At 57.4% G+C, this 23510-nt stretch overlaps 1 pseudogene across 1 annotated transcript; it reads right to left on the reverse strand.

The window, feature by feature from the left end:
* Positions 1 to 394: 394 nt before the first annotated feature.
* Positions 395 to 17548, reverse strand: LOC122547067 (interferon-stimulated 20 kDa exonuclease-like 2; annotated as a pseudogene). Its single transcript, XR_015755338.1, has 4 exons — positions 17453 to 17548; positions 6920 to 7946; positions 5792 to 5991; positions 395 to 2211 (listed from the first exon to the last, which is right to left on the reverse strand). The product of XR_015755338.1 is annotated as an interferon-stimulated 20 kDa exonuclease-like 2 (transcript).
* Between the last annotated feature and the right edge of the window lie 5962 nt (positions 17549 to 23510).

Raw genomic sequence — 23510 nt, forward strand, 5'->3', positions numbered from 1 at the left:
TCTCTCAACACTGTCCCCCAGTCAACACATCCAGGGATAAGGGGTTAGATACAGAGTAAAGCTCTCTCTACACTGTCCCGTTTCCAGGGCACCCACCCATGAGAGCCAACATAACAGGGAAGCCAACCAATTGGCACTGATTGCCAACAGGCCTGAGCTTGCCCCTGCACTCCCAGCCAGCTTAAACCCCTGCACATCTCCACACTGGGGAGATTCACACACCTCAGGAGCAGGAGAACTGGGGATGAAACTTCCGAGGGAAGAACTTTCAAAAGGCGGGGGGCACGGAGATGAAGATCACTGGGGGATTGACAGATTCAACTCCCGACTGCAGTTTACCATGTTCTGGGGGAGTAAAGCGGAGACAAACAGGAGATCAATCTCTGACAAGACATTGGTAAAATGCAGAAATGTACTTTTTGTTTTGAAACGTTGGAGTAAAAATATTCAACAAACCACGGGCGCGTGTGCACACATGTCAGAACGCTAGCCAGAGAGATGCAGCAGTCCCAATATTTACAGACACATTCTGTCTGCCCGACATTGACCATGATTACCTTTCTCAATGGACCATTCAGGTGCCTCATTCACACACCCCAGGCTGACAAGCCCTGTGCACATCTCCCAATGTCACAAGGTGCACCAGACGTGCCCTATCCCTGCCACAGGGACAGATCTGTACCCAGGCACTGGCTGCTAGGGCTTCCTCGGATTTCAGGCCAGGCTGCTCTCAGCTAATCCAACACTCCTTAACCAGCTCCCAGCCCACCAGTGCTGTCTCTGTCCATCTGTCTGTCTGTCTCTCTCTCTCCTTTGTGCTGTGTCGAAAGGGAGAAAGCTTCACCAGGGAGCGTCAGCCCAGATCTAGGGTTCAATTCTGTCTGTCGTAGGGACCTGAAACCACACCTTTGAGTGAAAGAGAGAAAGAAAGAGATGGATAGGCAGGTAGATTGAGGGAGAGACAGAGAGGGATAGAAATGGGGTGGGGGGGGAGGGAGAGAGAGAGAAAAATGGACAGATAGCGAGATTGGGAAGAGGCAAAGAGAGAGAAAAGGAAAGACGAAGAGAGAGAAAGGGGAAAAATGAAGAGAGAAAAAGATGGAGCAAGAGATAAAAAGAGACCGAGAACAAGAAAGATGAAGAGAAAGACACAAAGAAAAATAATGAGAAAGATAAAGTGAAAAAGAAAAGAGAGGAAAAGATAGATAGGAGAGATAAAAAGAAAAAAGACGGAGAGAGAAAGACAAAGCCAGGAAAAAAAGAGAAAGAAACAAACAAAGAGAGAAGGGGATAGAAATTAAAGGATAGTTAGAGAGGTCAGAGGAGAAAGTGAGACAGAGAGAGTGTCAGCGGGAGAGATGGAGAGAGAGAGAGAGCTGCTTATAGCTGGCACAGAGAGAATGTGTGTTCCAGGCTCTCAGCAGCTATGGGTGACCCTCACATCAGGGAGAATGCCCAGCAAACACTAACTGGGATTGTGCCTGAAGCTTGTCGATACTGACCCAAGAGACAGGGGGTGCTCAGCTCCCTGCCCTAGAGCCCACTGGGAACACACTGCCATCACTTCATCACTGGGCACCTCCTGTTCCCCCACCACACCGAACGAGTGATGCTGAACGGTCTGACTCACCCCCACCAGACAGCCCAAAGATGCCCCCTGGTATAGGCTCAGCCGTTTCCCCAGATGGCCTTTTGGAAACTCTGGGCACCATGAGGTTAATAGGTTCTTCTCGTGTTAAACAGGAATACAAAAAAGACGGTGCGATCTAGCATTTCCTTTTAAAAACAAGCACTCACAATGCCTAGCCTTCTCTCCCACACTCTTCCAAGTGCGAGCCAGGCAACCTATTTTTGTTTTTTAATATTTTTTTTAGAAAAAGAGAGAGCAGCACCAGTTCAGGAGTTCAAAACCCAACTGCCCTCCTAGCGTCAGCTCGGTCCCTCTGGTCGTCCAATCAGACGTCACGTGTCAGTGAGGCGCCAGTGTCCATCAGTGGCCAGTTACTGCTGTCCACGAGGATGGAGTGGTTGGCTGGCGTTGGGAGTGGCAGGGAGGGCTGCGTTGGCCGGGGCGTGGCTCAGGCTGCTTCTGCCCCATTACTCGCTGTTGGGCTGAGTGCTCATCTCGAGCTCCAACTGGGCCTCCACCAGTTTGTACAGGTCCATTGTGGCTCGGGCGTCCTCCACTGATGAGTGTCCCTGCGTCCCGACCTGAATGTTTGGGGGCGGGGAGAAACAGAGTCCACCATTAGTGGCATTCCATTACATTATCGGTGTTAATGGGTGGCGAAGGAGGTTAACAAAGCGATGGCAATAAACAGGCTGAAGATCGACAGACGTAATTTAATTTGGATAGACGTGAGGCATTTGGCAAAACAAACAAGAGCAAGGTTTATGCAGTTAAAAGGCAGGCCCTGGACAGTGTTGTAGAACAGAGAGACCTAGGGGTTAAGGTACATAATTATTTGAAGTTTGTGTCACATATGACACTTGGATAATAGGGTCTGAGTGGGTTCCTATTCGGAGGGTCAGAGTGGACGTGTTGGGCCGAAGGGCCTGCTTCCACACTGGAGGGGTTCTTTGATCGATGATGAAACTTGGATAAGTACATAAATAGGGGAATTGTCGAGAGTCCTGAGGAAAGGTTCTGACCTGAAACGTTACCACCCCCCACCCCGCCCAACGGTCCTCTGATGCTCCACACTTTATCCACTCAGACTTTTCATTATCTGCAGTCCTCGCTATCTCTAAGCACACAAATAGGAAAGATTTGGAGGGGCAGCATGGTGGCTTAGGCAGGGACCCAGGTTCGATTCCAGCCTCGAGCGACTGTCTGTGTGGAGTTTGCAAGATCTGCACTCCCTTCACACCACGTCTGCATGGGTTACCTCCAGGTTCTTCACACAACCCAAAGATGTGCAGGTTAGGGTGGATTGGCCATGGGAAATTGTCCCATAGTGCCCAGGGATGTGCAGGTTAGGGTGGATTGGCCATGGGAAATTGTCCCATAGTGCCCAGGGATGTGCAGGTTAGGGTGGATTGGCCATGGGAAATTGTCCCATAGTGCCCAGGGATGTACAAGTTAGGGTGGATTGGCCGTGGGAAATTGTCCCATAGTGCCCAGGGATGTGCAGGTTAGGGTGGATTGGCCATGGGAAATTGTCCCATAGTGTCCAGGGATGTGCAGGTTAGGGTGGATTGGCCGTGGGAAATTGTCCCATAGTGCCCAGGGATGTACAAGTTAGGGTGGATTGGCCATGGGGAATTGTCCCATAGTGCCCAGGGATGTGCAGGTTAGGGTGGATTGGCCGTGGGAAATTGTCCCATAGTGCCCAGGGATGTGCAGGTTAGGGTGGGTTGACCATGGGAAATTGTCCCATAGTGCCCAGGGATGTGCAGGTTAGGGTGGATTGGCCGTGGGAAATTGTCCCATAGTGCCCAGGGATGTGCAGGTTAGGGTGGACTGGCCATGGGGGGGGGGGGGGGGGGGGGTGAGCTGCCTTCTTGAACCACTGTAGTCCACCTGCTGTGGATTGACCCACAATGCCCTCAGGGAGGGAATTCCAAGATTCCCTGAAGGAACAGCCGATATATTCCCAAGTAGGGATGGTGAGGGGCTTGGAGGGGAACTTGCAGGAGGGTGGTGCGCCCATGTACCTGCTGACCCTGACCTTCCAGATGGGAGTAGTCTGTGGGTTTGGAAGGTGCTTTCTGAGGAGCCTTGGTGAATCACTGCAATGCACCTTGTAGATGTTGGATGTGGTGCCAATCAGGCGGGCAATACATGTGCTGTAGGTAGTGTCCTTGTTAGATTTGGTGTGAGATGGGGATTCAGTGCGGGATTAGGTGTTGGATAGGTATTTGGTGCAGGATTTGGTGTGGAATGGAGATTCGGGACAGGATTCGGTTTGGGATGGGGAGTTGGTGCGGGGGGGTTTCTATGCAGCATTTAGTGTGGATTGGGGATTCAGTGTGGGATGGGGATTTGCATTTTGGTGCAGAGTTCGGATGGGTGTTGGGGATTTGGTGCATCATTTGGTGTGGGTTGGGGATTCGGTACAAGATGAGGTGTGGGAAGGGTATTTGGTGGAGGATACAGTGGGGGGGGGGGGGGGGGGGGAGGGGAATTCAGTGCAGGCTGGGTTGTTCCTGGGCTGTAAATTTTCTTTTTCTTTTCTTGATTCAGTGTGTTGGGAACTTGGTGTGGGATGGGGATTTGGTGCAGCATTTGGTGCGGGTCCAGGATTTGGGATTCGGGACAGAATTTATGATTCGGGCCATGATTTAGTGCCGCATTTGGTGTGTGTTTCGGGATTGGGTGCGGGATGGGTATTTGGTGCAGGATTTAGTGGGGAATGGGAATTTGATGCAGGATTTGTTGGGGTTGGAGATTTGATGCAGGATGGGGGGACTGTGCAGGATTTGCTGTGGGATGGGAATTTGGTGCAGGATTGGTGTGGGAATGGGATTCGGGACAGGATTCGGTGTGGTTTGGGGATCCGGAGTGGGAGGGGCATTTAGTGGAGGAATTGGTGTGGGTTTGCGTTTCAGTCTAGGATTCGGTGTGTATTGGGGACTTGGTGCAGCATTTGGTGTGGGTTGGGGATTTGGGGCAGGATGTGAGATTTAGAGCAGGATTTGGTGTGGGTTAGAGATTTGGTGTGTGATTGGAATTCAGTGCAGGGTTCGGTGCGGGATGGGGATTTGTGATTTGGTGAAGGATTTGGTGTGTGTTTTGGGATTCGGTGAGGGATGGGTATTTGTTGTGGGATGGGATTCAGTGCAGAATTGGTGTGGGAATGGGATTCGGGCAGGAGATTCTGTGCAGGATTGGTGAGTTGGGGATTTGGGACAAGATTTGCTGTGGGATAGGATTCTGTGTATGTTGGAAATTTGGTGCAGGGTAAGTTAGTGCAGCATTTATCGTGCGGGTTGGGGATTCTGTACAAGATTTGGTATAGGTTAGGGAATTCCATGCAGGATTTGGTGTGGGTTGGGGATTCTGTGCAGGATGGGGAATTCAGTGCGGGATGAGAATTCAGTGCGGGATTTAGTGCAGAATTAGGTGTTGGATGAGGATTCAGTGCGGGATGGGGATTTGGTGCAGGATTAGGAATTGGATAGGGATTCAGTATGGGATGGGGTTCAGGGCGGGATTTGGTGGAAGAAATGGATTCGGTGCAGGGTGTGGTGTGGGTTGGAGATTCGGTGCAGGATTTGCCGTGGGATGGAGATTCGTTGCTGGATTCGGTGTGGGTTGGAGAATTGGTGCAGGATTCGGTGTGGGATGGGATTTGGTGCAGGTTTAGTGTGAGATGGGGATTTGGGGCTGGATTTATTGTGGGATGGGGATTCAGTATGTTTTGGGAACTTGGTGTGTGATTGGGATTTGGTGCAGCATTTGGTGTGGGATGGGGATTTAGTACATGATTTGGTGTGGATTGGGGATTTGGTGCAGAATTTGCTGTAGGTTGGGGATTTGGTGCAGGAGCTGGTAGGGAATGGGAATTCAGTGCAGGATTTGTTTGGGGTTGGGGATTTGGTGTGGGTTGAAGCATCAGTGCAGGATTTGGTATGAGTTAGAGATTCGAAACAAGCTGGGGATTTGATATGGGTTGGAGATTTGGTGCAGGATCGCATGGGGGATGGGAATTCTGTGCAGGATTCGTTGCGGGTTGGGCACTCTGTGCGTTGGAGATTCGGTACAGGATTTGGTGAGAGTTGGAGATTCGATGCAGGATGTGGATTCGGTGCAGGATTGGGTGTGGGGTTGTGGGTAGCACTGACCCACCTGGATGTCCTGATGAAGCAGCTGTTTTGTGAGTCTCTTCAGGGAGATTGCCACCTTCTCCGGAAGCCGGCCTTGCGATTTAACAGCGGGATCTTGGAGGTGTCACGGGTCAGCGACTTCGGGTGGAAGTAGTTGAGCGCCTTGAAGTCATTGTGGACGGCGTGACCAATCACAATCTTCCCGTTCATGAGCTTTAATATCTGTGGAGATTCACCAGGGAGACCTGGCAATATAGTCAGCCAGCCTCAACACCTCTCGAGAACAAAGTACTGACCTTCGAGCAAGTGCAGCACCAAGGGAAGGGCTGAGTGCTGTTCCTAGGTAACAGCTTCCAGGAGGGGGTTGACTGGTCTCCTCCTGTTCCTGTCTAACAGCCTCAATGAGGGGGGGGGGGGGGGGGGCGAATGGCCTCCTGTTCCTGTGGTAGCAGGCTAAAGGAGGGGGCAGAATGACCTCCTCTTGTTCCTGTGTAACAGGCGCAAGGAAGGGGCCAAGTGGCCTCCTTTAAGACCATAAGACACAGGAGCAGAAATTAGGCCATTCAGCCCATTGAGTCAGCTCCGCCATTCAATCACGGCTGATAAGTTTCTCATCCCCATTCTCCCACTCTCTCCCTGTAACCCTTGATCCACTTGATACTCCAAAACCTACCTACCTCTGTCTTCAATATCCTCAATGACCTGGCCTCCACAGCCTTCTGTGGCAGTGAATTGCATCGATTCCCCACTCTCTGGCTGAAGAAGTTTCTCCTTATCTCTGTTCTGAAAGGTTTTCTCTTTACTCTAAGGCTGTGGCCTTCGGTCCCAGTCTCTCCTACCAACGGAAACATCTTCCCAACATCCACTCTGTCCAGGCTATTCAGTATTCTGTAAGTTTCAATTAGATCACACCCCCTTCATCTTTCTAAATTCGGTCGAGTATAGATTCAGAGTTCCTCAAACTTTCCCCGTGTGTTCGGCTTTTCATTCTTGGGACCGTTCTAGTGACCCTCCTCTGAACCCGCTCCAGGAGCCAGTAGATCCACCCAGCCTCCTCCAGATCCTGTCCTAATCGGCCATACATCCCTTCCCCGTGACCATTATACCACGTAACCACCCGCCCCAACTCCCCCGTCCCTGGGTAGTTTACCTCTCTCTGGGCTAGTTTGAAGGGGGTGGCGTTCCTCATGTGGTGCCATCGAATGCCGCTCCAGCGGGTGCGGAAGTCGGTGATGGGGTTGGTCGGTAGGACGTACTTGTCGTAGATCAACTCAACCCACCAGACTGCAGCGGGCCAGCTCGCTCCTCTTGCCCCCCGGGCCCGTGCCCACCATCTCGCAGTCCAGGGCCAGGCACTTGTAGGGTTTGTGGGGTGCGGTGTGGGTGGGAGGGTGGGGGGGAGCCCGATGGGGCCTGGGAGCAGGCCGGGCCTTCAGGGGGGCATTCCTGCCGGGGGGAGGCAGCCCGCTCTGACACTCATCCACCAGCAGCTGCTTCTCCTTTGGACGGGCCGCCTTCCCGCTGACAGGCCGATTGGCCTCCCGGCTCCCATTGAGGAATCTGCGTTTGGGGGCAGGCCGAGGTTTTGAGGGGGCGTCCCTGCCAGGGGGAGGCAGCCCGCTCCGACACTCGTCCACCAGCAGCTGCTTCTCATCCGGGTGGGCTGCCCTCCCGCTGATGGGCTGATTGGCCTCCCGGCTCCCGTTGAGGAGGCCGTGTTTGGGGGCAGGCCGAGGTTTTGAGGGGGCGTCCCTGCCAGGGGGAGGCTGCCCACTCCGACACCTACCCACCAGCAGCTGCTTCTCCTCTGGACAGGCCACCCTCCTGCTGACGGGCCGATCGGCCTCCCAGCTCTTGTTGCAGAGACCGGCCCTGGGGGCCGGGCGGGCAGAGGGAGGGGGCCGCCCTGGCTTGCCCCACGAGCCCCCTTTCTTGTTCAGGTAGCCCTTGCTTTCCAGGTAGGCCCGCTTCTTCAGGAAGCGCAAGTGTTTGAGGCTGGGCTGAGGCGCAGCGTGATGCTGCACCGGAGTGAAGTCCAGATTCAGGAGGACGTCCGCCATGGCGGTTAGCTCAGGAGGGCGAGCCTGCGCCCAGGTGCGATCTCCCAGGAGGGTCAGGGGCCTACAGCCCCCAGAGACCGGAAATTCAGGAGCCAGCAGTAGCAGCCGCCGGGATACCTGCGGGCAAAAAACACACCGTTACAGGACAGCACACAGGAGAGGCCCTTCGGCCCATCAGCACCATGCTGACCGATTCTCACTGCCCAGCATGAGGCTCACATGCCGTGAGCTCCCTACGGACAGTGGCCATTCAGCCCAACAGGTCCGCACTGAGGAGCATCCCAGCCACACTAAGCAACCCCCCCCATTCCATCTGTGCAATCCTGCATTTACACCGGTTAACCTACTTAACCTGCACATCCCTGGGTACTATGGGACAATTTCCCATGGCCAATCCACCCTAACCTGCACATCACTGGGCACTATGGGACAATTTCCCATGTCCAATCCACCCTAACCTGCACATCCCTGGGCACTATGGGACAATTTCCCACGGCCAATCCACCCTAACCTGCACATCCCTGGGCACTATGGGACAATTTCCCATGTCCAATCCACCCTAACCTGCACATCCCTGGGCACTATGGGACAATTTCCCATGTCCAATCCACCCTAACTTGTACATCCCTGGGCACTATGGGACAATTTCCCACAGCCAATCCACCCTAACCTGCACATCCCTGGGCACTATGGGACAATTTCCCATGTCCAATCCACCCTAACTTGTACATCCCTGGGCACTATGGGACAATTTCCCACAGCCAATCCACCCTAACCTGCACATCCCTGGGCACTATGGGACAATTTCCCATGTCCAATCCACCCTAACTTGTACATCCCTGGGCACTATGGGACAATTTCCCACAGCCAATCCACCCTAACCTGTACATCCCTGGGCACTATGGGACAATTTCCCATGTCCAATCCACCCTAACCTGCACATCCCTGGGCACTATGGGACAATTTCCCATGTCCAATCCACCCTAACCTGCACATCCCTGGGCACTACGGGACAATTTCCCATGGCCAATCCACCCTAACCTGCACATCCCTGGGCACTATGGGACAATTTCCCATGTCCAACCCACCCTAACCTGCACATCCCTGGGTACTATGGGACAATTTCCCACGGCCAATCCACCCTTCGCTGCACCTGCCTGGACTGTGGGAGGAACCCCACACAGATACGGGGGGGAAAGGCGTGCCATCTCCACAAAGACAGGGCTCACCCATGTGCTGTTTGAAAGGTTGTCAAGTTCCCTCTGGGCGATGGAATGTTTGCTCAAAATTTCCTGTCCTTGGATAAATTCCTCTTAAGCAAAGATATTGAAGGATAAGGGACTAATGTGTTGTGTCCACAGATCAGCCATAATCTCACTGAATGGTGGAACAGGCTTGGAGAGATTGAATAGCCTGCCCCTCTATGTTAGTGACCTTTCAATGTTAGGGAATGGCTGCTTGCTGTGAACTGCCCATGTTCTGCACTCTCTTATCCACCTCGGTCAGCCTTCTCGGAGCTGACCCATGCTCTCCTTGGAGCTAACCGCTCCATCCCACACAACACACTGCTGAGTCTCCTCTGGAAATTCCCTCCAGTGCAATCACTGTCCCGAGGTTACAAAGATCAGGCAAGAACGAGCAGGCCAGCACTCCTAGTTCTCTGCAATAGGCTTGTGGGGGGGGGAAAGAATGTGGATAAGGTTGAGAGGGGGCAAAGAACGAGGGAGAGGTACAAACAGAGTTCGATATGACTCCTGTCCAGAACAGTGACTGGACCTGAAACGTTCACGCCTTTTTGCTCTCGCACACATGCTGTCAGAGCTGCTGCAGCAGTCTCTGCTTCAGATCTCCAGCACCCGCAGTGTTTTGTCTTTATTGAGCTGAGGGGGCTGATCTGACCGAGGTCTTTAAAAACACGGTTCGATTGTGAGCACGCCGAGATGATGTTTCCACTTAACCACAGTGATGAACAACATAAAGGTAGGGAATACAAAGCAGCAGGTTAGATCTGATGAGTGCACCTCCAACCGACTTCATCGAGGTTTACAAAATCGTGAGGGGCATAGATAGCGTGAATAGCCAAGGTCTTTTTCCCCCAGGGTGGGGGAGTCCAAACCTAGAGGGGCATAGGTCTAAGGTGAGAGGGGAAAGGTTTAAAAGGAGCTGAGGGGCAACGTTTTCACCCAGAGGGTGGTACGTGTACGGACTGAGCTGCCAGAGGAGGTGGTGGAGGCTGATACAATGACAACATTTAAAAGGCATCTGGATGGGTACATGAAGAGGAAGGGTTTGGAGGGATATGGACCAAGTGCTGGCAAATGGGACTAGGTCAGTTTGGGATGTCTGGTTGGTGCAAATGAGTTGGACACAAGGGTCTGTTCCCATGGTGTATAGCCCTATGACTAACTTGATACCATCCAGGACAAAGCAGCCCACTTGATTGGCACCACATCCACAATCATCCACTCCCTCCACCATCAACACTCAGTCACAGCAGTGTGTACCATCTACAAGATTCACTGCAGCGACTCACCAAGGCTCCTCAGAGAGCACCTTCCAAACCCTCGATCTCTTCCAACAGGAAGGACAAGGGGCAGCAGATACACGGGAACACCACCCCCTGCAAGCTCTGCTCTGAGCCTCTCCCCTTCCCGACTTGGAAATATACCAGCCGTTCCTTCAGGGTCGCTGGGTCAGAATCCTGGAATTCTCTCAAATGGCACTGAGGGGCCCCTACACACTGCAGTGGTTCACCACCACCCTCTCAAAGGACAATTGAAGGGCTGCAGACGATAAATGCTGACCCAGCCAGTGAGACCACAGCGAATTTTAAACCATTCTGCCCCTTGGACCTGATCAGCCATTCTTGATCACGGCTGATCACCAATCTCATTGCCATTTCTTCAAACGTCCTTTGATATGGTAAAGACTTTAACAACTGACCCTGACACATACAGCTACTGACCTTCTGGGGTAGAGAATTTCAACGTTTCACCTCCCAGTCAGTCAAGGGATTCCTCCACAGCACCGTCCCTTGTCCTGACACTGGGTCCCTTGGCTTTGGAACCTCTTACCCACACCCCTCAAAGGCCAGGGATCAAGCTGATCAATGACCAATCCCATGGGGAATATAGCAGAAATCAGCATTCTTGATAGAATGGGAGATTTCACTCACAGAGGGTACAGATAGAATGAGTGTTACTCCCACAGGGAGTGGGGGGAGAATGGGGGACGCGCTCCCATGGGGAGTGGGGGGGAAGAATGGGGGACTCGCTCATGAGGAGTGGGGGGAGAATGGGGGACTCGCTCCCACGGGGAGTGGGGGATTCGCTCCCATGGGGAGTGGGGGGGGGGGGGGGGGGAGGAGAATGGGGGATTCGCTCCCATGGGGAGTGGGGGGGGGGGGGGGGGAGGAGAATGGGGGACTCACTCCCACGGGGATTGGGGGATTTGCACCCATGGGGAGTTTGGGGGGGGGGGGGGGGGTGAATGGGGGACTCGCTCCCACGGGGAGTGGGGGGGAGAATGGGGGACTCGAGCCCGTGGGGTGTGGTGAATGGAGGATTCGCTCCCATGGGGAGTGGGGAGGAGAGTGGGGGACTCGCGCCCACGGGGAGTGGGGGACTCGCGCCCACGGGGAGTGGGGGAATCGTGCCCACGGGGAGTGGGGGGGTGGGAGAAGAGAGTGGGGGACTCACTCCCACGGGGATTGGAGGATTCGCTCCCATGGGGAGTGGGGAGGAGAGTGGGGGACTCGCGCCCACGGGGAGTGGGGGACTCGCGCCCACGGGGAGAGTGGGGTTGTGGAGAGAATGGACAACACAATCCTGATATAAAATTGGTTTTGGGTGGGGGGGGGGGGGGGTGTTCCTGACTGGGAGCCCCGTCAGGTACTCTCCCTGGTCTGTCCTAGGGCACTGAGGCAAGAAGTGACAACTTGGTCACAAGTGGGGTAAATCAGCACGGGGCTGGGAATTCGACCGGGAGTATAGCAGCTCAGACACCAATCGCACAGGGTCAGGGTGTGAGTGCAGACAAGACTGATCAAGGGTGAGGAGAGATTTGAAAATTCAAGCAGAGTACCTACATGAAACCCCAGCCTTCTAAAGCAGAGCACCATGCAGCTGCACATGGAGAAAAAGCAATTTTAACCCAGGCGCTGAGTGAGAGACTGGGACATTAGCTGGCTGTCACACCATTGTGACAGTCTGACTGTACTCATGACCCACTCAGTGCACTGACTCAAAAAACCACAACCTCAATATTTGGGGAAAACGATTCCCATTGTCTTGGTGATCACGGGGTAAAGATGGACCCTAGGATACCAGCAATTAAATCCCCTACTCCCTTGTTTCAAATAGTGGTGACAGGGGACTCCCTCCTATGGGGAGTGCGGGGTGATTGGTGTCTCGCTTCAATGTTGGAGTGGGGAGAATGGGGGACCCGCTCCCGCAGGGAGTGGGGTTTTGCGGGGTGGGGGGGGGAGGTGGGATGAGAATGGGGGAACTCGCTCCCATGGGGAGGGGACGAATGGGAGACTTGCTCATGTGGGCAGTTGGGGGAGGGTGTAAGAGATAATGGGGGATTCGTTCCCAAGTGGAGTAGGGGGGAGAATGGAGACCACAGTCTCTTTCCTGAGCCCGAGCTGGGCATCATTTTAACATGGTCCAGCGATACGGCACCTCTGACAGTGCAGCATTCCCTTGCTGCTGTGAGGAGGAGTTGCAAGACTGGGGCTTTGAGCACATGGCACTGTGGCCATATCCTTCTCATCAGTCTTCCCTCTGCTTAACCAACTCCATCTGCTAACAGTTCTGTCCAATTCCCAGTCCTCTACCCCCATCCCATTCCTGGTCCACCCTTGTACGTCTGAGGGATTCACAGGCACCATCACGATTGAACAGAAACAGAAATTTGCTGGAGAAACTCAGCAGGTCAGGCAGCTTCTGTGGAGAGAGAGAAAGCAGGAGTAAACACTGCAGGTCCGGTGACCGGGATGGATTCGGCTTCCTCACCTGACACCGGCCCCACTCCGAGATATCTCTCTCGCGCTTTCTCTTTCTGGGTGTGGCCCCTGCCAGGCTGATCGACAACCAGAGGCATCACAGATCAAGCTGCCCTCAGACCAAATGAGAGCCCCAACATTGCAACCCACCCCCAACTGTACCACCTCACCAACAGGAGGCACAGCAGGCAGCTACTGGACCCTGGGGGACCCTCACAGGGGGGGGATACTGGGCCCTGGGGCACCCTCACAGGGTGGGGATAGTGGGCCCTGGGGCACCCCCACAGGGTGGGGATAGTGGGCCCTGGGGGACCCTCACAGGGTGGGATAGTGGGCCCTGGGGGACCCTCACAGGGTGGGATAGTGGGCCCTGGGGGCACCCTCACGGGGTGGGGATACTGGGCCCTGGGAGACCCTCACAGGGTGGGGATAGTGGGTCCTGGGGGACCCACACAGGGTGGGATAGTGGGCCCTGGGGGACCCTCACAGGGTGGGATAGTGGGCCCTGGGGAACCCTCACAGGGTGGGATACTGGGTCCTGGGGGACCCTCACAGGGTGGGGATAGTGGACCCTGGGGGACCCTCACAGGGTGGGAAAGTGGGCCCTGGGGGACCCTCACAGGGTGGGAAAGTGGGCCCTGGGGGACCCTCACAGGGTGGGATAGTGGACCCTGGGAGACCCTCACAGGGTGGGGATACTGGGCCCTGGGGGACCCTCACAGGGTGGGGATACTGGGCCCTGGGGGACCCTCACAGGGTGGGGATACTGGGCCCTGGGGGACCCGCACAGGGTGGGGATACTGGGCCCTGGGGGGCCCTCACAGGGTGGGGATACTGGGCCCTGGGGGGCCCTCACAGGGTGGGGATACTGGGTCCTGGGGGACACTCACAGGGTGGGGATAGTGGGTCCTGGGAGACCCTCACAGGGTGGGGATAGTGGGCCCTGGGGGACCCTCACAGGGTGGGGATAGTGGGCCCTGGGGGACCCTCACAGGGTGGGATAGTGGGCCCTGGGGGACCCGGACAGGGTGGGATAGTGGGCCCTGGGGGACCCGCACAGGGTGGGATAGTGGGTCCTGGGGGACCCTCACAGAGTGGGATAGTGGGCCCTGGGGGACCCTCACAGGGTGGGATAGTGGGCCCTGGGGGACCCTCACAGGGTGGGGATAGTGGGCCCTGGGGGACCCTCACAGGGTGGGGATAGTGGGCCCTGGGGGACCCTCACAGGGTGGGGATAGTGGGCCCTGGGGGACCCTCACAGGGTGGGGATAGTGGGCCCTGGGGGACCCTCACAGGGTGGGGATAGTGGGCCCTGGGGGACCCTCACAGGGTGGGGATAGTGGACCCTGGGGCACCCTCACAGGGTGGGGATAGTGGACCCTGGGGCACCCTCACAGGGTGGGGATAGTGGACCCTGGGGCACCCTCACAGGGTGGGGATAGTGGACCCTGGGGCACCCTCACAGGGTGGGGATAGTGGACCCTGGGGCACCCTCACAGGGTGGGGATAGTGGACCCTGGGGCACCCTCACAGGGTGGGGATAGTGGACCCTGGGGCACCCTCACAGGGTGGGGATACTGGGCCCTGGGGCACCCTCACAGGGTGGGGATACTGGGCCCTGGGGCACCCTCACAGGGTGGGGATACTGGGCCCTGGGGGACCCTCACAGGGGGGGGATACTGGGCCCTGGGGCACCCTCACAGGGTGGGATACTGGGCCCTGGGGGACCCTCACAGGGTGGGATACTGGGCCCTGGGGGACCCTCACAGGGTGGGATAGTGGACCCTGGGGGACCCTCACAGGGTGGGAAAGTGGGCCCTGGGGGACCCTCACAGGGTGGGAAAGTGGGCCCTGGGGGACCCTCACAGGGTGGGATAGTGGACCCTGGGAGACCCTCACAGGGTGGGGATACTGGGCCCTGGGGGACCCTCACAGGGTGGGGATACTGGGCCCTGGGGGACCCTCACAGGGTGGGGATACTGGGCCCTGGGGGACCCGCACAGGGTGGGGATACTGGGCCCTGGGGGGCCCTCACAGGGTGGGGATACTGGGCCCTGGGGGGCCCTCACAGGGTGGGGATACTGGGTCCTGGGGGACACTCACAGGGTGGGGATAGTGGGTCCTGGGAGACCCTCACAGGGTGGGGATAGTGGGCCCTGGGGGACCCTCACAGGGTGGGGATAGTGGGCCCTGGGGGACCCTCACAGGGTGGGATAGTGGGCCCTGGGGGACCCGGACAGGGTGGGATAGTGGGCCCTGGGGGACCCGCACAGGGTGGGATAGTGGGTCCTGGGGGACCCTCACAGAGTGGGATAGTGGGCCCTGGGGGACCCTCACAGGGTGGGATAGTGGGCCCTGGGGGACCCTCACAGGGTGGGGATAGTGGGCCCTGGGGGACCCTCACAGGGTGGGGATAGTGGGCCCTGGGGGACCCTCACAGGGTGGGGATAGTGGGCCCTGGGGGACCCTCACAGGGTGGGGATAGTGGGCCCTGGGGGACCCTCACAGGGTGGGGATAGTGGGCCCTGGGGGACCCTCACAGGGTGGGGATAGTGGACCCTGGGGCACCCTCACAGGGTGGGGATAGTGGACCCTGGGGCACCCTCACAGGGTGGGGATAGTGGACCCTGGGGCACCCTCACAGGGTGGGGATAGTGGACCCTGGGGCACCCTCACAGGGTGGGGATAGTGGACCCTGGGGCACCCTCACAGGGTGGGGATAGTGGACCCTGGGGCACCCTCACAGGGTGGGGATAGTGGACCCTGGGGCACCCTCACAGGGTGGGGATACTGGGCCCTGGGGCACCCTCACAGGGTGGGGATACTGGGCCCTGGGCGACCCTCACAGGGTGGGATAGTGGGCCCTGGGGGACCCTCACAGGGTGGGATAGTGGGTCCTGGGGAACCTTCACAGGGTAGGATAATGGGTCCTGGGGGACCCTCACAGGGTGGGATAGTGGGTCCTGGGGGACCCTCACAGGGTGGGGATACTGGGTCCTGGGGGACACTCACAGGGTGGGGATAGTGGGCCCTGGGGGACCCTCACAGGGTGGGATAGTGGGTCCTGGGGGATCCTTACAGGGTGGGATAGTGGGTCCTGGGGGACCCTCACAGGGTGGGATAGTGGGCCTTGGGGGACCCTCACAAGGTGGGATAGTGGGCCCTGGGGGACCCTCACAGGGTGGGATAGTGGGCCCTGGGGGACCCTCACAGGGTGGGGATAGTGGACCCTGGGGGACGCTCACAGGGTGGGAAAGTGGGCACTAGGGGACCCTCACAGGGTGGGAAAGTGGGCCCTGGGGGACCCTCACAAGGTGGGATAGTGGGCCCTGGGGGACCCTCACAGGGTGGGATAGTGGGCCCTGGGGGACCCTCACAGGGTGGGGATACTGGGCCCTGGGGGACCCTCACAGGGTGGGGATACTGGGCCCTGGGGGACCCTCACAGGGTGGGGATAGTGGGGCCTGGGGGACCCGCACATGGTGGGGATAGTGGGCCCTGGGGGACCCTCACAGAGTGGGGATACTGGGCCCTGGGGGACCCTCACAGGGTGGGGATAGTGGGCCCTGGGGGACCCTCACAGGGTGGGATAGTGGGCCCTGGGGGACCCTCACAGGGTGGGGATAGTGGGCCCTGGGGGACCCTCACAGGGTGGGATAGTGGGCCCTGGGGGACCCTCACAGAGTGGGGATACTGGGCCCTGGGGGACCCTCACAGGGTGGGGATAGTGGGCCCTGGGGGACCCTCACAGGGTGGGATAGTGGGCCCTGGGGGACCCTCACAGGGTGGGGATAGTGGGCCCTGGGGGACCCTCACAGGGTGGGATAGTGGGTCCTGGGGGACCCTCACAGAGTGGGGATACTGGGCCCTGGGGGACCCTCACAGGGTGGGGATAGTGGGCCCTGGGGGACCCTCACAGGGTGGGGATACTGGGCCCTGGGGGACCCTCACAGGGTGGGGATACTGGGCCCTGGGAGACCCTCACAGGGTGGGATACTGGGCCCTGGGGGACCCTCACAGGGTGGGATACTGGGCCCTGGGGGACCCTCACAGGGTGGGATAGTGGGCCCTGGGGGACCCTCACAGGGTGGGATACTGGGCCCTGGGGGACCCTCACAGGGTGGGATACTGGGCCCTGGGGGACCCGCACAGGGTGGGATAGTGGGCCCTGGGGGACCCTCACAGGGTGGGGATACTGGGCCCTGGGGGACCCTCACAGGGTGGGGATAGTGGGCCCTGGGGGACCCTCACAGGGTGGGGATACTGGGCCCTGGGGGACCCTCACAGGGTGGGGATACTGGGCCCTGGGGGACCCTCACAGGGTGGGGATAGTGGGCCCTGGGGGACCCTCACAGGGTGGGATAGTGGGCCCTGGGGGACCCTCACAGGGTGGGGATACTGGGCCCTGGGGGACCCTCACAGGGTGGGGATACTGGGCCCTGGGGGACCCTCACAGGGTGGGGATAGTGGACCACATGGACCCTCACAGGCGGCGACTGCACCCTGAGGGTCCCCAGACCCACAGGTACCCGGGCCTGGGAGGAGTGTTGCCCTCTGACGGTCCGATCCTCCCCCTCACACCCCTCACCCTCAATCTCCCTCGCCATCTGTCTCTCACCGGTTTTTCCGATAAGGTCCCAGGCTCCGGCGACGACAACTTCCGGTATTCGGGGGTTACGGAAGCCTCCACTTCCGGGGTCAGGAAACAAAGTAATGGGGCCGAATACCGGCCCATCGCCCGGGGAATTCACTTCCGGGTGATGGGGCGGGATTCCGCTGTCGCGCGCGGGGCTGCAGCCGTCCACTTCCGGAAGGTCACCGAGTGCCTGGTGGCGCCATGGCCGCGGACGGGGAGAGACGGCGAGCCGCCGCCATCATCCGCCTCCTGTCGGTGTGTCCGCACATCCCCGACTCGTACATGACAGTGAGTTCACCACCGGGCCCCGTGAGACCCCTCACTGTTCAATATCCCCCCGTGAGGATCCTCACTGTTCAATATCCCCCGTGAGGACCCTCACTGTTCAATATCCCCCCGTGAGACCCCTCACTGTTCAATATCCCCCCGTGAGGATCCTCACTGTTCAATATCCCCCCGTGAGGACCCTCACTGTTCAATATCCCCCCGTGAGGACCCTCACTGTTCAATATCCCCCCGTGAGGACCCTTCACTGTTCAATATCCCCCCGTGAGACCCCTCACTGTTCAATATCCCCCCGTGAGACCCCTCACTGTTCAATATCCCCCCCGTGAGACCCCTCACTGTTCAATATCCCCCCGTGAGGACCCTCACTGTTCAATATCCCCCCGTGAGACCCCTCACTGTTCAATATCCCCCCGTGAGGACCCTCACTGTTCAATATCCCCCCGTGAGACCCCTCACTGTTCAATATCCCCCCCGTGAAACCCCTCACTGTTCAATATCCCCCCGTGAGGACCCTCACTGTTCAATATCCCCCCGTGAGGATCCTCACTGTTCAATATCCCCCCGTGAGACCCCTCACTGTTCAATATCTCCCCGTGAGACCCCTCACTGTTCAATATCCCCCCGTGAGACCCCTCACTGTTCAATATCCCCCCGTGAGACCCCTCACTGTTCAATATCCCCCCCGTGAGACCCCTCACTGTTCAATATCCCCCCGTGAGACCCCTCACTGTTCAATATCCCCCCGTGAGGACCCTCACTGTTCAATATCCCCCCCGTGAGACCCCTCACTGTTCAATATCCCCCCGTGAGACCCCTCACTGTTCAATATCCCCCCGTGAGGACCCTCACTGTTCAATATCCCCCCCGTGAGGACCCTCACTGTTCAATATCCCCCCGTGAGACCCCTCACTGTTCAATATCCCCCCGTGAGACCCCTCACTGTTCAATATCCCCCCGTGAGACCCCTCACTGTTCAATATCCCCCCGTGAGACCCCTCACTGTTCAATATCCCCCCGTGAGACCCCTCACTGTTCAATATCCCCCCGTGAGACCCCTCACTGTTCAATATCCCCCCGTGAGGACCCTCACTGTTCAATATCCCCCCGTGAGACCCCTCACTGTTCAATATCCCCCCGTGAGGACCCTCACTGTTCAATATCCCCCCGTGAGACCCCTCACTGTTCAATATCCCCCCGTGAGGACCCTCACTGTTCAATATCCCCCCGTGAGGACCCCTCACTGTTCAATATCCCCCGTGAGACCCCTCACTGTTCAATATCCCACCGTGAGGACCCTCACTGTTCAATATCCCACCGTGAGGACCCTCACTGTTCAATATCCCCCCGTGAGGACCCCTCACTGTTCAATATCCCCCCGTGAGACCCCTCACTGTTCAATATCCCACCGTGAGGACCCTCACTGTTCAATATCCCACCGTGAGGACCCTCGCTGTTCAATATCCCCCCGTGAGGATCCTCACTGTTCAATATCCCCCCGTGAGACCCCTCACTGTTCAATATCCCCCCGTGAGACCCCTCACTGTTCAATATCCCCCCGTGAGACCCCTCACTGTTCAATATCCCCCCGTGAGACCCCTCACTGTTCAATATCCCCCCGTGAGACCCCTCACTGTTCAATATCCCCCCGTGAGGACCCTCACTGTTCAATATCCCCCCGTGAGGACCCTCACTGTTCAATATCCCCCCGTGAGACCCCTCACTGTTCAATATCCCCCCGTGAGGACCCTCACTGTTCAATATCCCCCCGTGAGACCCCTCACTGTTCAATATCCCCCCGTGAGGACCCTCACTGTTCAATATCCCCCCCGTGAGGACCCTCACTGTTCAATATCCCCCCGTGAGGACCCTCACTGTTCAATATCCCCCCGTGAGGACCCTCACTGTTCAATATCCCCCCGTGAGGACCCTCACTGTTCAATATCCCCTCGTGAGGATCCTCACTGTTCAATATCCCCCCGTGAGGATCCTCACTGTTCAATATCCCCCCGTGAGACCCCTCACTGTTCAATATCCCCCCGTGAGGACCCTCACTGTTCAATATCCCCCCGTGAGGATCCTCACTGTTCAATATCCCCCCGTGAGACCCCTCACTGTTCAATATCCCCCCGTGAGGATCCTCACTGTTCAATATCCCCCCGTGAGACCCCTCACTGTTCAATATCCCCCCGTGAGGACCCTCACTGTTCAATATCCCCCCGTGAGGACCCTCACTGTTCAATATCCCCCCGTGGGGATCCTCACTGTTCAATATCCCCCCGTGAGGATCCTCACTGTTCAATATCCCCCCGTGAGACCCCTCACTGTTCAATATCCCCCCGTGAGGACCCTCACTGTTCAATATCCCCCCGTGAGGACCCTCACTGTTCAATATCCCCCCGTGGGGATCCTCACTGTTCAATATCCCCCCGTGAGGACCCTCACTGTTCAATATCCCCCCGTGGGGATCCTCACTGTTCAATATCCCCCCGTGAGGATCCTCACTGTTCAATATCCCCCCGTGAGGATCCTCACTGTTCAATATCCCCCCGTGAGACCCCTCACTGTTCAATATCCCCCCGTGAGGATCCTCACTGTTCAATATCCCCCCGTGAGACCCCTCACTGTTCAATATCCCCCCGTGAGGACCCTCACTGTTCAATATCCCCCCGTGAGGATCCTCACTGTTCAATATCCCCCCGTGAGGATCCTCACTGTTCAATATCCCCCCGTGAGGACCCTCACTGTTCAATATCCCCCCGTGAGGACCCTCACTGTTCAATATCCCCCCGTGGGGATCCTCACTGTTCAATATCCCCCCGTGAGACCCCTCACTGTTCAATATCCCACCGTGAGGACCCTCACTGTTCAATATCCCACCGTGAGGACCCTCACTGTTCAATATCCCCCCGTGAGGACCCCTCACTGTTCAATATCCCCCCGTGAGACCCCTCACTGTTCAATATCCCACCGTGAGGACCCTCACTGTTCAATATCCCACCGTGAGGACCCTCGCTGTTCAATATCCCCCCGTGAGGATCCTCACTGTTCAATATCCCCCCGTGAGACCCCTCACTGTTCAATATCCCCCCGTGAGACCCCTCACTGTTCAATATCCCCCCGTGAGACCCCTCACTGTTCAATATCCCCCCGTGAGACCCCTCACTGTTCAATATCCCCCCGTGAGACCCCTCACTGTTCAATATCCCCCCGTGAGGACCCTCACTGTTCAATATCCCCCCGTGAGGACCCTCACTGTTCAATATCCCCCCGTGAGACCCCTCACTGTTCAATATCCCCCCGTGAGGACCCTCACTGTTCAATATCCCCCCGTGAGACCCCTCACTGTTCAATATCCCCCCGTGAGGACCCTCACTGTTCAATATCCCCCCCGTGAGGACCCTCACTGTTCAATATCCCCCCGTGAGGACCCTCACTGTTCAATATCCCCCCGTGAGGACCCTCACTGTTCAATATCCCCCCGTGAGGACCCTCACTGTTCAATATCCCCTCGTGAGGATCCTCACTGTTCAATATCCCCCCGTGAGGATCCTCACTGTTCAATATCCCCCCGTGAGACCCCTCACTGTTCAATATCCCCCCGTGAGGACCCTCACTGTTCAATATCCCCCCGTGAGGATCCTCACTGTTCAATATCCCCCCGTGAGACCCCTCACTGTTCAATATCCCCCCGTGAGGATCCTCACTGTTCAATATCCCCCCGTGAGACCCCTCACTGTTCAATATCCCCCCGTGAGGACCCTCACTGTTCAATATCCCCCCGTGAGGACCCTCACTGTTCAATATCCCCCCGTGGGGATCCTCACTGTTCAATATCCCCCCGTGAGGATCCTCACTGTTCAATATCCCCCCGTGAGACCCCTCACTGTTCAATATCCCCCCGTGAGGACCCTCACTGTTCAATATCCCCCCGTGAGGACCCTCACTGTTCAATATCCCCCCGTGGGGATCCTCACTGTTCAATATCCCCCCGTGAGGACCCTCACTGTTCAATATCCCCCCGTGGGGATCCTCACTGTTCAATATCCCCCCGTGAGGATCCTCACTGTTCAATATCCCCCCGTGAGGATCCTCACTATTCAATATCCCCCCGTGAGACCCCTCACTGTTCAATATCCCCCCGTGAGGATCCTCACTGTTCAATATCCCCCCGTGAGACCCCTCACTGTTCAATATCCCCCCGTGAGGACCCTCACTGTTCAATATCCCCCCGTGAGGATCCTCACTGTTCAATATCCCCCCGTGAGGATCCTCACTGTTCAATATCCCCCCGTGAGGACCCTCACTGTTCAATATCCCCCCCCGTGAGACCCCTCACTGTTCAATATCCCCCCGTGAGGACCCTCACTGTTCAATATCCCCCCCCGTGAGACCCCTCACTGTTCAATATCCCCCCGTGAGACCCCTCACTGTTCAATATCCCCCCCCGTGAGACCCCTCACTGTTCAATATCCCCCCCGTGAGACCCCTCACTGTTCAATATCCCCCCGTGAGGACCCTCACTGTTCAATATCCCCCCGTGAGGACCCTCACTGTTCAATATCGCCCCGTGAGGACCCTCACTGTTCAATATCCCCCCGTGAGGACCCTCACTGTTCAATATCGCCCCGTGAGGACCCTCACTGTTCAATATCCCCCCCCGTGAGGACCCTCACTGTTCAATATCCCCCCCGTGAGGATCCTCACTGTTCAATATCCCCCCGTGAGACCCCTCACTGTTCAATATCCCCCCCGTGAGGACCCTCACTGTTCAATATCCCCCCGTGAGACCCCTCACTGTTCAATATCCCCCCGTGAGACCCCTCACTGTTCAATATCCCCCCGTGAGACCCCTCACTGTTCAATATCCCCCCGTGAGGACCCTCACTGTTCAATATCCCCCGTGAGACCCCTCACTGTTCAATATCCCCCCCGTGAGGATCCTCACTGTTCAATATCCCCCCGTGAGACCCCTCACTGTTCAATATCCCCCCCGTGAGACCCCTCACTGTTCAATATCCCCCCCGTGAGGACCCTCACTGTTCAATATACCCCCGTGAGGACCCTCACTGTTCAATATCCCCCCGTGAGGATCCTCACTGTTCAATATCCCCCCCGTGAGACCCCTCACTGTTCAATATCCCCCCCGTGAGACCCCTCACTGTTCAATATCCCCCCCGTGAGGACCCTCACTGTTCAATATCCCCCCGTGAGGACCCTCACTGTTCAATATCCCCCCGTGAGGACCCTCACTGTTCAATATCCCCCCCGTGAGGACCCTCACTGTTCAATATCCCCCCCGTGAGGACCCTCACTGTTCAATATCCCCCCGTGAGGACCCTCACTGTTCAATATCCCCCCGTGAGGACCCTCACTGTTCAATATCCCCCCGTGAGACCCCTCACTGTTCAATATCCCCCCGTGAGGACCCTCACTGTTCAATATCCCCCGTGAGGACCCTCACTGTTCAATATCCCCCCCGTGAGGACCCTCACTGTTCAATATCCCCCCCGTGAGGACCCTCACTGTTCAATATCCCCCCGTGAGACCCCTCACTGTTCAATATCCCCCCGTGAGGACCCTCACTGTTCAATATCCCCCCGTGAGACCCCTCACTGTTCAATATCCCCCCGTGAGACCCCTCACTGTTCAATATCCCCCCGTGAGACCCTCACTGTTCAATATCCCCCCCGTGAGACCCCTCACTGTTCAATATCCCCCCCGTGAGGACCCCTCACTGTTCAATATCCCCCCG

The sequence above is a fragment of the Chiloscyllium plagiosum genome, unplaced genomic scaffold (assembly GCF_037043375.1).
Source record: "Chiloscyllium plagiosum isolate Xiang-an unplaced genomic scaffold, Cpla_swu_hap1 HiC_scaffold_50, whole genome shotgun sequence".
Classification (NCBI taxonomy): Eukaryota; Metazoa; Chordata; class Chondrichthyes; order Orectolobiformes; family Hemiscylliidae; genus Chiloscyllium; species Chiloscyllium plagiosum.